Raw genomic sequence first — 16894 nt, 5'->3', positions numbered from 1 at the left:
TTCATAACATTTGTATAGCAATCAGTTAAGGCTAATGTTACCCTAATTTCCTTTTCTATTGCCTCTTCGTAGTAATGCCACGTGAAAAACGTCATTTATACCTAGTAAGTAACTGTATGAACGAAGGACTTTTAAATAATAATAGCACACTTAATTCTCAAAATAATGTAGACATCTTTATCTTCTTTTAAGGAGGGAGGACGCAATTTTGTGCAATTCACATTCGATTCTTCTGGTAAACTGGCTTTATGAAATTTAGTCTGTAATGTAATCACGATTTCTTGTTCCCTGATTTCTGATCTATTATAAATAGGTTCGTATATAAGCTCTGTTGTCTTGACGAATTTTGCCGCCCTGTAGGATAATTTCAATGTTCCCGCCCGTACCCAGGGTCGATTCTAGAAGTCGGTCAAGGGAGGGCTAATGGGGTTGGGGGAGAGATTTTTGGGGAAACGGAATAGGCTAAACAAAGGGAGAGTTGGGTCCCCTACCGACAACTTGGAAAAATTTGGTGTTGCTTAAAACAGGTTTTGGCAAATGTTTTGGAGTTTAGGGTAAAAAATGTGTATTAATAAATAATAAGACGCCTATTTCAAGTTAAATGATATTTACTGGTTTAGGTAGTAAGCTATTTGCCGCTCTTATTATTTTGTTAAAATATGTTTGGAATACATTGCAACCTATATTGCTACATAATTATAAAAAAAAGATTGAATCTGTTGGAGTACTATATTCGCTGATTTCTGAAGTCATTTTATCCAGTGTAATATGATGCTCTATGGGAGCGGGAGGGGGGGGGGGGGGGAGAGGGCTATAGCCCCCGGCCCTGCTGTACACCTACATATATTACGCGAATTTCATTCCTTGTGTCATTGATACATGACTTGCTACTTTCACATATTACACTGTCTGACACATATGAGTTTTTTATGTTCTTAGCCGACATCATTAATATCGGAATTAATATCCAAAAACGAGTATTTCTCCGTTTTATTTACATACCAACACGCGAAGGAAAATAATTGACGTAATTTTAGTGCGGTTTCCGTCTCACAGTCGAGGAGAAATGTCGTAATTTTACTGTGATTTATGGCTTGCATTCGCAGATAAATGGCATAACTTTCGTACGATACTTACAGTGTGCTGTAGCACTATAGCACATGATCACCAGAGTCGCCACTGGCTGTATAACCTCGTGATGCAGCAGCGCATTCAGACAGGTGACTTCCGTAACAGACGATTAACAACAGGGGAACATCATGTCGCCTGGGGTCCCGAGGTGCTGATTCCCTGTTCTCGGACGGACTATAAACTGGGCTGTCTTACAAGTAAATCTGAGGGCATTGGGAAGGGGAGTTTCCCTTGCCAATGGGTAGATACGTACCTACACATTACATTAACAGACTCCAAGTTCGGTAACAATTGAGTTCAGCTGAAAGCTAAACGTCGCTGCCCTTCCTCTTATTGCCAGCAGCAACAATGTTTTACATATCTTGACCCCGCCCTCGATCCTTTTGTGAGTGAGAACTGCTGCAGAAGCAACCCGAATATTGTAAACCCACAGACGTTGCGGTTCTCAGGGACACGTACCAAGCATCGTGATGCAGAACGCCTTTCTTACAGCGTCTGCCACTGGAGTTGAGATTCTCCGTGACGCTTTCGTGCTTGCACAATGAACCTGTGGCGAAACGCGCTACTCTTCTTTGGATCGTCTCTATTTTCTATCTCAATCCTGTCTGGTACGGAACCCAGACTGAAAAAAGTGTTCAAGTATATCGAACAAGGGTTTTGTAAACACCTTCTTTATGATGGATTACACTTACTGAGGATTCTTCCCATGAATCTCAACCAGACATCTGCCTTACTTTCGAATAGTTTTATGTACTCATACTCCTGGATATTTAACAGATGTCACTGGTTCCAGAGATTGTTCTGCAATCGTGTAATCACACAATAATGAGACTTTATGCCTATTTACCCGCACTACGTTACGTTTATTTGGAGGGTTAGGTGCCTATCCCTGTACCGAGCGTTGATCCTCTGCAAGTTCTTCTGCTTGCAGTAGTGTCATCTGTGATTAGCCTGATGGAACTTCCACGTTACCCTTAGATCATTTTTACTATGTGTTGTCGAGAGAAATGGTCCGATAATACTCACGGAGATACGCCCGAAGTTACTTTGACGCCTGAAGACTTCTCTGCGTTGAGAGTGGCACTGAAATGTGAATGTATTCACTGCAAATGTGTTGAATATTCAATAAAAGAACATCTGGATTAAAACAACCATAGGAGTTTTGTACAATAACAACAAAAGAAGGCGAAAGTCACTCTACAGGAAGAATATTTCACATAGAAGGCAGGAAATGAATACTAAAATATTCTCAATGATCAAAACAGAAAACCAATAATCAAAGTAATTCACAGTCTACCATAAAAACATATTGATGGTGATGATGATGATGATGTCCCGTACTCCGAGGAGCGTAAGGGATGATGTGGGAGACCCGCACCGCTGTACTAGGCAAGGTCCTAGTGGAGGTGGTTTGCCATTGCCTTCCTCCGACCGTAATGAGGATGAATGATGATGATGAAGACGACACAACAACACCCAGTCATCTCGAGGCAGGTGACAATCCCTGACCCCTCCGGGAATCGAACCCGGGGCCCTGTGCGCGAGAAGCTAGAACGCTACCGCAAGACCACGAGCTGCGGACAAAAACATTTTAAAAAACAATAAAAACTGAGAAATAAAATAAAAATATATAAACAAATAAAAATTAAAAAGGAACGCACAGAGAGACACACAACTGCCCCACCACTTACCCTTTCTCCAGTCTCACACCAGAACCCCGTTCCACTGTCACAAGATTCCTCATTCAGTTCCCGCGATCCTTCAGTCAGCTCTAAAGCATGTGACCAACAGACCAAGAACAGTGCAAGCAAGAGCAGTTCTCTACAGTATCGATTATGTGAAAAAAACTGGAAGAAACCGATACCATGTGCATTTACCACATATAGGACAACAAATAGCTACACGAACAGGGCACTAAAATGAAAGTTTGTAAAAAACACAAACATATAATTGTAAACAGAAATAGACAGATCTAAACGAACTGCAAAGGAATGACTACAAATCTCACGTCAAAATACCTACAATTAAATATTTTAGACCACTGAAGATGCTAAACATAAATAGGCAAAACATGTCTGGTTCTCAAGAATAAATTTTAGTTGCAAAAGTCGTAAATTTTCTTATCTTTATGATAAAACACATCTGAGCTTATTATTGACAACTGAGGAAAATAGCTGCAAATATTATCGTTATTAATCGCATTATTGTTGGGACTTTGGACTGTGTGTTGATTCATTTGTGAACTGCGTCATGCAAAAATAAATTATTGAAGTGTGTACTCTTTACTTTATTGTAAAATAATGATGTCATTAAACAGGCTACGCGGCAATGATGATTATATTTTGAAAAATCAATGACTTTTCTTGGTTGCATATATAGGAAGGACTTGTTAACAAAGTTGCTAAGAAACATTAGCAGCGTGAGGCACCAGTTGTCAACTTCGGTCGCTCTATTGTTTCCATTAAAATGCATTTTAATAATTAGGAAACTGTACAGCGCGTAAATTGCAACCGTTTGCAATCTACCACAGTGGAGTAGAGGAAGTCGAGACGAACAATTTGATAGAAGACACTTATGGCCTGTCAAGTATTTTGAAGACTATTTCAGAATGGCCTGCAAAAGACTTAGGTCACATTAGTGATGTAAGCTTTCTGTTGAGTGTAACAAAAAACTTGGCGAAGTGCGAGTGGAACTCGTGCATTGAGGGTTCCGTACAAACTCAGTTATGGATATCGGTAGTTCATACATACCCGGAATCGAGGATCTCCACGATTTTTGCCTGTTATCAATACCGATACTGACAAGATATTGGTCAAGGCAATTGCAAGACCTTATCGGTAACTGGACAGTAGTTGCACAGACGTATAAAAAGAAGCGAGTAGGAGACTTCAGTTTTTTATATGCAGAGAGGGAAGATTTAATAAAACATTTTTTATTTACTTACTAAAACATGACTACAACTTACTTGTTATGTTTGTATGCACTAATGTTCGTCTGTTAAGCTTTTGACGGATGATGAAAGCAATGTATGTTAAAATAGCAAAAGATATTTTTATACAAATCAACAAGTTTCAGATTTTTTACGTTACTTGTACTGAGAAACCTTGCTTCTTACCAAATTTCATGATTCTATGTCAACCGGAAGCACCCACTAGGTTTTGATAAGAGAGTTGGCTAGTATCAAAATATGAGACATAAATGGCCCTGTACTTTGACTGAAGTATCTTAGAAACTTAAAATTTTTACACCACCAAGAGCCCATAGACCTTAATTGATGACATAAATTTTAACTTGATACGTCTTCCAGTTCCTGAGAAAAAGTGTTCTGAACAGTTGGAGAGACAGACAGACAGACAGACAACAAAGCGATCGTACAAGGGTTCCGATTTTACGGATTGAGACACAGAGCCCTAAAAAAGAATTTTATAAACATTATGCAAAATCTAACTGCATTTACACTTCTATCTAAACTTAACCCTTACAAGGACACTTGTGTCGTAGTAAGAATGCCAGAGAAACGATTTGATTGTCAATTTTAAGGTGTTACAGCCGTAAAACTTTCAGGTAAAATGTATAATTAGGTACGTTTAATACTCAAGGTAGATTTCAGAAAGAAAAAGGAAAGAGCTGTAAACCATTATGTCTGGCTAAACTGCTGGCTGAAGTTATCAAGAGGATATCCGAAACCTCGCACGGTGCGTATGCGCTGTGGCTTTGCTGGCTTTTGTAGGCCATTTTTGAGGTTGATTCTCGATTTGATAGACTACAAGCATCTTATGTCAGACTGTTCTTCTGGACTTCCCTTAAACCACTGTGTTACGTTCTAAACAGTTATCGTTCGCATCCTGCATACCTTCTTATTGATAGTCAAAGAAAAGGTGACACGTTAAAGCCTAATCTTCCTTCCTCTTTCGAAGAAAAGGTGACTAAATATGAGACACTCGTCAACTACATGGCAATTGTTTTAATGCTGGAATCTGTTACCGTAGTTGTTATATTTTTTGTGCTAAATGCCAAGCTATTATAATTGTGTATTTACCTACTGCGTGCCATCTTCGTGTATTTTCTGTAAGTAGGTGGCTGAATAGAGTCACACGAAAGCCAATAAAAAAGCAAAGAAAACAATGCCATATGACAAACTGCGACTGAGTGAGGAGGGCGGGAAGTGGAAGTTTGCCCTGGATGCCAGTCATCCTTAATTACTCCACGGACTATCCCTTGTGAACAGAAAACGGAGAGAACAGGGATATTTTCGCACTCCGGAGGAATTCAGCAAAATGTGGTGACGGATATGTAAAAAGAAAAACGCTACGAAGGAATTATCCGAAAGGAACGAAAATCTGTAGGTGTGATGTACATACACAGAGAAACAAATGATCAAAATTTCAGAAAAATTTGATTTTTTTTTCAAGAGCCAGAGCTTCACAAATTGAGCGAATCAATAGCGCGTTGATCGATCTTTGGCCCTTATGCAAGCAGTTACTCGGCTTGGGACTGTTCGATAGAGTTGTTGGTTGTCCCCCTGAGGGATATCGTGCCAAATTCTGTCCAATTGGCGCGTTAGATTGTGAAAATCCAAAGCTAATTGGAGGCTCTGCCCATAATGCTCCAAACGCTCTCAACTGGGGAGAGATCCAGTGATCTTGCTGGGGGAGGTAAGGTTTCGCAAGCATGAAGACAAGCAGTAGAAACTCCCGCTGGATGCGGGAGGGAATTGTCTTGCTGAAATGTAAGCACAGGATGGCTTACCACAAAGGGCAACCAAACGGGGAGCACAATGTTGTCGGCGTACCGCTGTGCTGTAAGACTGTAGTGGATGGAAATGGCACAGTGCGGCTGGTCCCGGCGGAGGTTTGAGTCCTGCCTCGGGCAGGTTAAATAGTGTGTAAGCTTAGGGACTGATGACCTTAGCAGCTAAGTCCTATAAGATTTCACACATATTTGAACATGTTTGGAATGGCACCCGAGACCGTCAGTCCTGGTTGTTGGCCGTTTTGCCAAAGACAGTCAGTTTGGTATCCAACTGCTGGTCATACAGGCTCATTTCGAATAAGGACTCATCACTGAAGACAGTTCTACGCCATTCAATGAGATTCCGGGATCCTTACAGCAAAGTCGACGATATCCTGCACCCCTTTTTGTTGCCCTTCATGGCCAGCCACCCCGGGCTTACATTTCAGCAAGATAATGCCCGCACGCACACAGTTACAGTTTCTACTTCTTGTTTTCGTGCTTGCTACACCCTACCTTGACCAGCAAGGTCGTTGTATCTCTCCCCAATTGAGAACGTTTGGAGCATTATGGGCTGGGCCTTCCAACCATCTCGGATTTTGACGATCTAACAAGCCATTAGGATAGTATTTGACACTATAGCCCTCAGGAAGACATCCAACAAATCAATCAGTGCCAAGCCGAATAATTGCTTGCATAAGGTCTCAGAAATGCACCAACGTGTTATTGACTCGATCAATTTGTGAAGCTCTTGCTCTTGAACAAAGCATCCAATTTTATACTGGAACAAGTAAGCCCTCGGTCACAAATATTAAGTCAAAATTGACCAGGTTTCTACGCTACTATGAGCGTCGTCTTCAGAATTAGACTAACTGTTCTAAAACATATTAGGTATATAGTACATTAGTGAAACGAAAGTTTGTACTGACTGGAAAAGATGCAGTACTTACAAGTCACACATTAAAAAATATCTAAGCCGGAAAGGCGACGTCATGAATAGTTGTGAGATGGCGAGCCGCTAAGGGCTGCTCGTACTGTGAACAAGGGTTGCAACCCTTAGCGGCCCGCCATCTCACATCTATTCATGACGTCGCCTTTCCGGCTTAGATCTTTTTTAATGTGTGACTTGTAAGTACTGCATCTTTTCCAGTCAGTACAAACTTTCATTTCACTAATGTACTATATACCTAATATGTTTTAGAACAGTTAGTGTAATTCTGAAGACGACGCTCATAGTAGCGTCGAAACCTGGTCAATTTTGACTTAATATTTGTGACCGAGGGCTTATTTGTTCCAGTATAAATCTGACACGGTCACTGAACCTTAGCAGCTATATTCAAAGTTTTTGCATCCAATTTTTTCTGAAATTGTAATAATTTGTCTGTAGACGTACATCACATCTACCGATTTCCGTCCAATGCGGATAATTCGTTCATGATGCGCCTTTTGTTGTCTTAGAGTGTATTATGGGCGTCTCTAATCCTAGCTGTGACTCTTGTCGAGGATAAGTGGGTGTGGAGAGAACTGGAGCCAGATACCTACTCGAGCCCCTGAGGGCCGTCAATACCGTGCGTAGACATGTGGGCGCTAGCAAGTGTTTGCCGAGTCGCGCCGCAGGGCGCGGCCGGCCGGAGATAAGAGGCGGCAGCCAGCGTGGCGTCGCACGTGCGTGCTGCGTACACACGCCGGGTTCAACGACCCCGGCGCCTCGCAATCAATAGCGGGGCCCCGCAGGGCCCGCTATTCGCGAACCAACGGCCGCGCCGCCGCTGCTGCCGTGGCCAGCTGCGTTGCCAAGCACGCGCTCTGCTCGCCTCTCCAGGGCGACGTCCGACCGGGGCGCCGCGCCGGGAATGAAAGAACAAGTAGGCGGCGAAACACGTCTCCGTTTAGGACTGACTGCCTGCGTGCTCTGCCTACAGGCAGTGGGAGGCACATCCTCACTGGCTTCCAAAAACTCTAAGAACAATCACAAAAATAACGTTAACTCATTTTTTTAAAAAGTAGTTGCCACGTTTATTATTTCTGAGACACAAACATCAAAATGTCTGACAGTCATATCGGTACCTAACGTTGTGTACTGACAGAGTGTCAACCAAAAGGAAACGAAAGAAAAATTCGGAGTACGAATTAACATCCATGGAGAAGAAATAAAAGCATTGAGGTTCGCCGATGACATAATAATTCTATCATAGACAGCAAAGGACCTGGAAGAGCAGCTGAATGGAATAGACAGTGTCTTGAAAGGAGGATATAAGATGAACATAAACAAAAGCAAAACGAGGATAATGGAATGTAGTCGAATTAAATCGGGTGATGCTGAGGGAATTAGATTAGGAAATAAGACGCTTAAAGTAGAAAATGAGTTTTGCTATTTGGGGAGCAAAATAACTGATGATGGTCGAAGTAGAGAAGATATAAAATGTAGACTGGCAATGGCAAGGAAAGCGTTTCTGAAGAAGAGAAATTTGTTAACATCAAGTATAGATTTCAGTGTCAGGAAGTCGTTTCTGAAAGCATTCGTATGGAGTGTAGCCATGTATGGAAGTGAAACATGGATGATAAATAGTTTGGACAAGAAGAGAATAGAAGCTTTCGAAATGTGGTTCTACAGAAGAATGCTGAAGATTAGATGGGTAGATCACATAACTAATGAGGAAGTATTGAACAGAATTGAAGAGAAATTTGTGGCACAACCTGATTAGAAGAAGGGATCGGTTGGTAGGGCATATTCTCATGCATCAAGGGATCACCAATTTAGTACTGTAGGGCAACGTGGAGAGTAAACATCGTAGAGGGAGACCAAGAGATGAGTACACTAAACAGATTCAGAAGGATGTAGGTTGCAGTAGGTACTGGGAAATGAAGAAGCTTGCAAAGGATAGAGTAGCTTGGAGAGCTGCATCAAACCAGTCTCTGGACTGAAGACCACAACAACATCAACCAAAACTCCAGTGTGGTTTTTTTTGCTATGAGCTGTTGTCCAGGAGGGCGTGCGTAAACGGTAAGTGATAAGGAACACCTGATCTAAGGGGCACAGGAAAAGCATAACTTTGAACGTCTGTCACGCACAGATCCTGTGGGGAAGTCGATAGAGCATTTGTTTGGCGTACCAAGCATCCCAGGTTCGAGCCATAGTCATGCCGGTCTTTGTACTGTAGAACGTGTGAAACTTTTATATGGGACAACATGTTCCTAATATGTAAAAAGACTGTTAGGAGTTTATAGCAATCTTCTATTGGCAATTGCTTTCTCGTCTGTTATTTGAAAGTAGCAAATCTATAGAGTAAATATGTAGATTCACAGAACAAACACAAACAATCGGAACATAATAATAAAGATACGATAGCAATCATCTCAGCGGAAGTATTAATATTAATAATAATAGTTCTTCTTCTTCTTCTTTTTCTTCTTCTTTTTATTATTACTATTACTACCAATACTTCCGCACGTATGATGCTGTTGTTTCTTTATTCTTCTGTTTCTACTGTTTATGTTCGTTCTGTGAAACTGCAAAAGTACTCTGTAGATTTGTGCTTTTAAATATAAGAAACGGATGCGGACTGCCAACAGAACATTTGCTATAAACGCCGAAGAGCCCTTTTACATGTGAGGAAGATGTGCTACCATATTATGGTTTTACACGTACTACAGTACAAAAACTGGCACACCCTCCATACGAGCAGCTAACGCTCTACCGACTTTCCCGTGGGAGTTCTACATGCCAGACGCTCAGTTACGCTTTTCCTGTGCTCCGTAGATCATGTGTTACTTCTTACTTACCCTTTAGGCAAGTTCTCCTGGGCGACAGCACATGTCACAAACTATGTGGGAGTTTTGTTTGACATCTGGAGGTTTGGATGTGAGCTGCACATGAATTTTATACAGGAGGACACATTCAACACCCCAAATAACGTTTTGCCCAAACTCAAAGTTAAAAAAAAAAAAAAAACTTATCGAGCAAATGTTGTTTAGCTACCAAGTGATTGTTAACCATCGTGATGGCCTTCCACGTACCTTAGGTCGTTACGAAGATATGAACAGCAGTACATCTTTTTTAAATAACACCCTATGTTTTTTATTCGACGAGAAATTTTTCGTTCCTCAGGACTCGCCCGAAAACGTAAGCATGACGTTATTAAAAACGTAACACGAAACTGACTCTGAGTCTCCTGTTCTAGTACACAGTGAGGCTACCCGGAATAAGCTAACTCGTCTGATTGCTGGAGTTGACACGAAACAAATGAAAAAACAATGAAAACTGTCTTCTTCAGTGGAAGGTTTCTTAGAGTATAACATCGACAGTCACCTTTTTTACTTGCCGCCCACTTTTGTGCCTCTATTACTAGAAAAACATTTCTAAATTTATAAAGCACAGTATAGCAAATGAAAGCTTATAAAAATAATAATTATCAAATACTTTATGTTAAAGCTTTATGAAACCCTTAGTGAAAATATTTTTTTATAACACTACCACTTCCACGAAAGTTGGACCGCCCATAAGCGAGCGATGGGGACCCTGATGACTACCACTGGAGTACAAGGCAGAAGGTATGAGACTGAAAACGAAAACGATAAACTTGTAACATTCTAGATATTTCCACATCTTTGGTTTCTCAGGATAAAGCAGCTGAGTCAAACACCGGAATTGCCACCTGATGACGCAGCAACCTCCTTAAAACGCACCATAAATAAAAAAGTTGAAATTTAGTGACTGGTTACGTTGCGCAGCCCGTCGCGTCGTCGCAGATAAGCATAATGTAATACGAATATCTATGGAGGGTGCCTGACACCAACATGAAACTGTGGTTGTTTCGTGTCGAACGTGAAACTGTTCGTTTACATTTTTCGGTACGATTGGAACTTTAATATTACACGCATTTACCCTGTTTGTATACGTCTGTTTGTTAGTAACTGCAATGGCAAATAATAGTTGCTGCTACGGATGTAAATCGAAATGAGGAAAAGTTATTATTCGAAAGTGCGGACCACAAAGGTCTAATTACGATTATCATACCAGAACTATGCGAAGTATTTTACGAGTTGCATGATATCAAGGCGCAATGTAATGTAGAGAGCTAATGTGAGTACCTGCATAAGAATGTACATTTCCAACAAAAAAGAAAAAAAAGATGAAGCGCCCAGATGGGGTGGAATATTGACAGGGTCTGTGGTGTTATTGCAGTGATTACAAAATAAAGTCAATGTACAAAGAAATTGGCAGTATGAGCCCATTTATTAGTATGACGTACTCCCTCTGGCCTTGATGCACGCACTGATTCGCTTGGAAAGGTCGCCATAAGGCAAACAGACCCACAACCTTTGTAATTCAATCTCTGTTGGTCCATCATGGCCAGGGTACATCAGCTGGTAAGTAATTGTCAGTGTCAATTTTAAATTATTTTATTTTGTTGTGAAAGCAACCACTTTCGGCATTTCACTTTGCCATCTTGAGGCCCCATACCCTTCTATCCAAATAAACGAACTTGTCGTATAGCGCCATAAATCACTGAATATCGTGAGTTGCAATCGTTATACAATTGTTGCATACGAAGACGTGACAGCAATGCAGATCTATTGATTTGCGGCCACGTTTTCGCATGAAGCAATTCGATAACGATTGGAACTCGCGATATCTAGTGATTTATGGCGCTATACTACAAGTTCGTTTATTTGGATAGAAACGTAAGGGGCCTGAACATGGCAGAATGAAATGTCGAAACTGTTTTCTTTCAGAATAAAATAAAGTATCTTAAAGTATACGACTGTTGGTGAATTTTATTGACACTGAAAAAAAGCGTTGTAATTCGTCGTTGATATCGTGGATAGTGGCACTGGGACGGAGGTGACGTCCAGGCTGGTCGGTCCCACACATCGGCCAACGGCGACAGATTTGGCCAGGGACGAAGCTCAGCATCACATGTACAGTTCATAGAGACTTGGCACACGTGGATGAGCACTGCCTGGTGGAAAGCGGCACCAAGATTCAGTCGTAATAGCGGTAAAACATTTGGAAGCAGGATGTCCATTCGGTACCGCTATGCCGTCAGAGGTCAGTCACTTCCAGCCACGACCTGAAGTCATACCTGACGGCTTCCCACACGATGACACCAGGGTTAACACCGCTGTGCCTCTCCAAAACATTGGAATAATGTGACTTTTCTCCGGGTCGCTGCCATACTCGCCGATGGTGGTCATCTGGGGTAGCGCCGAACCGCGAATCCTCACTGAACACAAGGTGACGCCATTCACCAGCGGCGCATGCTTCCCTGTCACAGCGTCACTCCAAACGCAACAGTTTGCGTTGTGCTGTTAGCACGGGATAGCAAGTCCGTAGTCCAGCTGCTGCTAGTAATTGAGCAGTAGCGTGGTATAACACAAAACGTTGCAGTGAGTCCATTGCTTTTTCTCGGAAGGCAGCTGCAGGTGCCGCAGGGATCAGTGTTGGGGCCACTCCTGTTCCTTATTTATATAAATGATATTCCCTCTAGTATTACGGGTAACTCTGAAATATTTCTCTTTTTCTGATGACACTAGCTTGGTAGTAAAGGATGCTGTGTGCAACAATGGCTTGGTTTCAAATAGTGCAGTACATGACCTCAGTTCATGGCTTGTAAAAAATAAACTAACCTTAAATCACAGCAAGACTCAGTTTTTACGGTTTCTAACAAACAATTCAACAAAACCTGACGTTTTAATTTCACAGAACGGGCATATGATTGTAAAACCGAACAGTTCACATTTCTAGGTGTTCAGATAGATAGTAAGCTGTCGTGGAAAGCTCACGTTCAGGATCTTGTTCGAACACTTAATACTGCCGTTTTTACTATTCGAACGGTATCAGAAGTGAGTGATACTTCAACACGAAAATTGCTTAATTTCATTCGCTTATGTCGTATGGTATTATATTTAGGGGTAACTCCTCCCATTCTAAAAAGATATTTTTGGCTCAGAAACGGGCGGTTCGGGCAATAAGTCGTGTGAGTTCACGAACCTCTTGTCGACCTCTGTCCAAGAGTCTGGGTATTTTGACATTGGCCTCTCAATATGTATATTCCTTATTGTCATTTCTTGTTGCCAATATTAGTTTATTTCCAACAATAAGCAGCTTTCACTCGGTTAATACTCGGCAGAAATCAAACCTCCATTTGGATCGGACTTCCTTAACTCTTGTGCAAAAAGGTGTGCAGTATTCTGCTGCATCCATTTTCAATAAGCTGCCACCCGAATTCAAAAATCTTAGCAGTAATCCACGCGCTTTCAAATCGAAACTGAAAAGTTTCCTCATGAGTCACTCCTTCTATTCTATCGACGAGTTCCTTGAAATATTGATTCTTGTTGTATTGCTGATAGCGTTTACTTAAACTTATGGACTCAGTTTTTCAGGTTCATGAACATCTGTTATTACTTGTATGTTGTAATTTCATGTATTGACACGAGCCATGGCCTTGGAGATTTGCGCCTCAATTTTGTCCTACGGAACTTGACGTGCAAATAAAATAAAAAAAATAAAATGTGAAGGAGTGACGATGCGCCCGGTGCACAATATGGCGATCCTCCCTTGTGGTGGTCAGGCATGGTTGACCGGAACTATGCCGACGAGTACGTTCGCTCTCACGTCCCCGTGCAGACCAACATTGGAGCGCTGTCACAGTCGAGTGCTCCACAAATCGGCATATTGCACTATTCCATCAGCCGGCCTAATGGAGACCTACAGTGAGATCCCTTTCAGACTGTCAGATGCTGATATATTATCACACGAGTTCGCGGCATAACAGTGTCATTTACAGTGACTTCTCAATATTTCGCTCTGTTCACGTCCCTTATATACCCCAACAGGCCAGGTAACAACGATAATGTACACTACTCTTGTTGAGAGAATTGAAATTCTAAACGTTTGTATACCTGTCGACGGAGAGCACGTGTATGAAGTTGTGTGATTCCTGGAGTAGACGCTGGTTAAAATAAAGGTGTATTTTGGTGTAAATAAAATGTATTACACTACTGGCCATTAAAATTACTACACCACGAACATGACGTGCTACAGACGCGAAATTTAACCGACAGGAAGAAGATCCTGTGACAAACAAATGATTAGCTTTTCAGAGCATTCACACAAGGTTGGCGATGGTGGCGACACCTACAACGTGCTCACATGAGGAAAGTTTCCAACCGATTTATCATACACAAGCAGCAGTTGACCGGCGTTACCTGGTGAAACGTTGTTGTGATGCCTCGTGTAAGGAGGAGAAATGCGTACCATCACATTTCCAACATTGATAAAGGTCGGATTGTAGCCTATCGTGATTGCGGTTTATCGTATCGCGACATTGCCGCTCGCGTTGGTCGAGATCCAATGACTGTTAACAGAATATGGAATCAGTGGGTTCAGGAGGGTAATACGGAATGCCGTGCTCGATCCCAACGGCCTCGTATCACTAGCAGTCGAGATGACAGGCATCTTATCCGTATGGCTTTAACGGATCGTGCAGCCACGTCTCGATCCCTGAGTCAACAGATAGGGACGTTTGCAAGACAACAACCATCTGCACGAACAGTTCGACGACGTTTGCAGTAGCATGGACTATCAGCTCGGAGACCATGGCTGCGGTTACCCTTGACGCTGCATCACAGACAGAAGCGCCTGCGATGGTGTACTCAGCGACGAACCTGGGTGCACGAATGGCAAAACGTCATTTTCTCGGATGAATCCAGGTTCTGTTTGCAGCATCATATTGGTCGCATCCGTGTTTGGCGGCATGGCGGTGAACGCACATTGGAAGCGTATATTCGTCATCGCCTCACTTGGTATGGGGTGTCATTGGTTACACATCTCGGTCACCTCTTGTTCGCATTGACGGCACTTGGAACAGTGGACGTTACATTTCGGATGTGTTACGACCCGTGGCTCTACCCTTCACTCGATCCCCGCGAAACCCTACATTTCAGCAGGATAATGCACGACCGCATGTTGAAGGTTCTGTACAGGCCTTTCTGGGTACAGAAAATTTTCGACTGCTGCCCTGGCCAGCACATTCTCCAGATCTCTCACCAATTGAAAACGTCTGGTCAATGGTAGCCGAGCAAGTGGCTCGTCACAATACGCCAGTCACTACTCTTGATGAACTGTGGTATCGTGTTGAAGCTTCATGGGCAGCTGTACCTGTACACGCAATCCAAGTTCTGTTTGACTGATTGCCCAGGCGTATCAAGGCCGTTATTACGGCCAGAGGCGGTTGTTCTGGGTACTGATTTCTCAGGATCTATGCATCCAAATTGCGTGAAAATGTAATCACATGTCAGTTCTAGTATAATATATTTGTCTAATGAATACTCGTTTATCATCTGCATTTGTTCTTGGTGTAGCAATTTTAATGGCCAGTAGTGTATATTCGATGAAGCTCAGATATTTGGTTTTTGTTTTGTTGCGTGGTTTTATGAACTCCCCATATTTCAACTCTCATTCTCAGATCTTCAATTACCGATGTCGTTTGGGACATAGTAAGGAGTCAGTTGGACGTTAAATAGAGACCATTAGCGCTGTAAGTTTCTAGTGCAGTTGGGCTGGTACACAGCAGTGATTAGTTGCACAAAAATTGTGAGTTAATCCTGTCAAGCGGACTGAAGCTAGGTTATCTACACTCATCAAAAACTGCGTCATTAACACAGCTTGCAGAGAGTTGATACCCGTCCATTGATTAACAGCTCCTTCGTTGACAGTGGTGAAATTTTGTTGTGTAGCGGGACGATACGTGTCCTGGATGATCTGAAACACGTGGACCACGGTTAGGGTGGTAGTTTTCAGCGACATTGCGCTGTTGTGAAGAGGAGTACCAGAGTATTACATTCGGTGATCCTGCCAGCAGTGGAATCGCCACACAGGATTACATCGTAACAAATTGGAAATCTGATAATCGGCTGTACAATGCTAGCTCTTTAATTATTTTTACAATGTACTTAATTTCACATGGCAAGATTAGAGTCTTGAATCCCTTTCTTAAACATAATCAGATATCCTGCATGCATACATATAATCAGTACATAATGATAATAACAGTAATAATAGCAACAACAACAACGATATTAATAATATGGCTCTGAGCACTATGGGACTTAACATCTGAGGTCATCAGTCCCCTAGAATTTAGAACTAATTGAACCTAACCAACCTAAGGACATCACACACATCCATCCCCGAGGCAGGATTGGAACCTGCGACCGTAGCAGTTGCGCGGTTCCGGACTGAAGCCTCTAGAACCCCTCGACCACCGCGGCCGGCTATTAATAATAACAGATACGGTAATGAATGTATAATAATTCAGAAATTTGAGTCTTAGTAACCTTATGTCAAACAGTTTTCTTTTTATGTTCTCGCAAGGTGTGAATAATGGCAATTAACAGAAATGTATGGCAGCAACACAGAAGGAATCAAATGTGGAAAATAAGTTGACTAGTAAGAAAAAGAGCGAGAAATTACTGGGCAAGATTAGCAGACGATAGAGAAGGAAGAAAATAGAAATAGATAGGCATGGAAAAAGCAAGATTAGTGTTGACAATGTGTTAGGGATACTGGTTCACTGTTGGAGGGAAGGAAAAGAGCTAGGATATGCCAAGAGGGAAGCTACGCCGATGTCAACAGATTAAACTTTAATCTCCAGTCGAATGACATATGGATTTGGATAAAACACAGGTTGCAGGGTATTTGTTGCACTGTCGTTTGGCTTATATGGAAAGGAGACGGAGAAATATACGCAGTTGTGTAAGTGCATAGCGAAGACGCTGGATGTACCCCATGTGGTATTGCAACTGTGGAATGATGGTGGATACAGGGGTTGGTAAAAAAAAAAAAAAAAAAAAAAAAATGAAAACGCCAAAAACATGAAACATTACTATGCCTCTTATGGTGTAGGTAACCGGTTTGCATTCAAAGCAGCCTCGGCATGGTTCAAATGGCTCTGAGCACTATGGGACTTAACTTCTGAGGTCACCAGTCCCGTAGAACTTAGAACTGCTTAAACCTAACTAACCTAAG

The sequence above is a fragment of the Schistocerca gregaria genome, chromosome 1 (genome assembly GCF_023897955.1).
Source record: "Schistocerca gregaria isolate iqSchGreg1 chromosome 1, iqSchGreg1.2, whole genome shotgun sequence".
Classification (NCBI taxonomy): Eukaryota; Metazoa; Arthropoda; class Insecta; order Orthoptera; family Acrididae; genus Schistocerca; species Schistocerca gregaria.
This window is presented reverse-complemented; position numbering follows the sequence as displayed.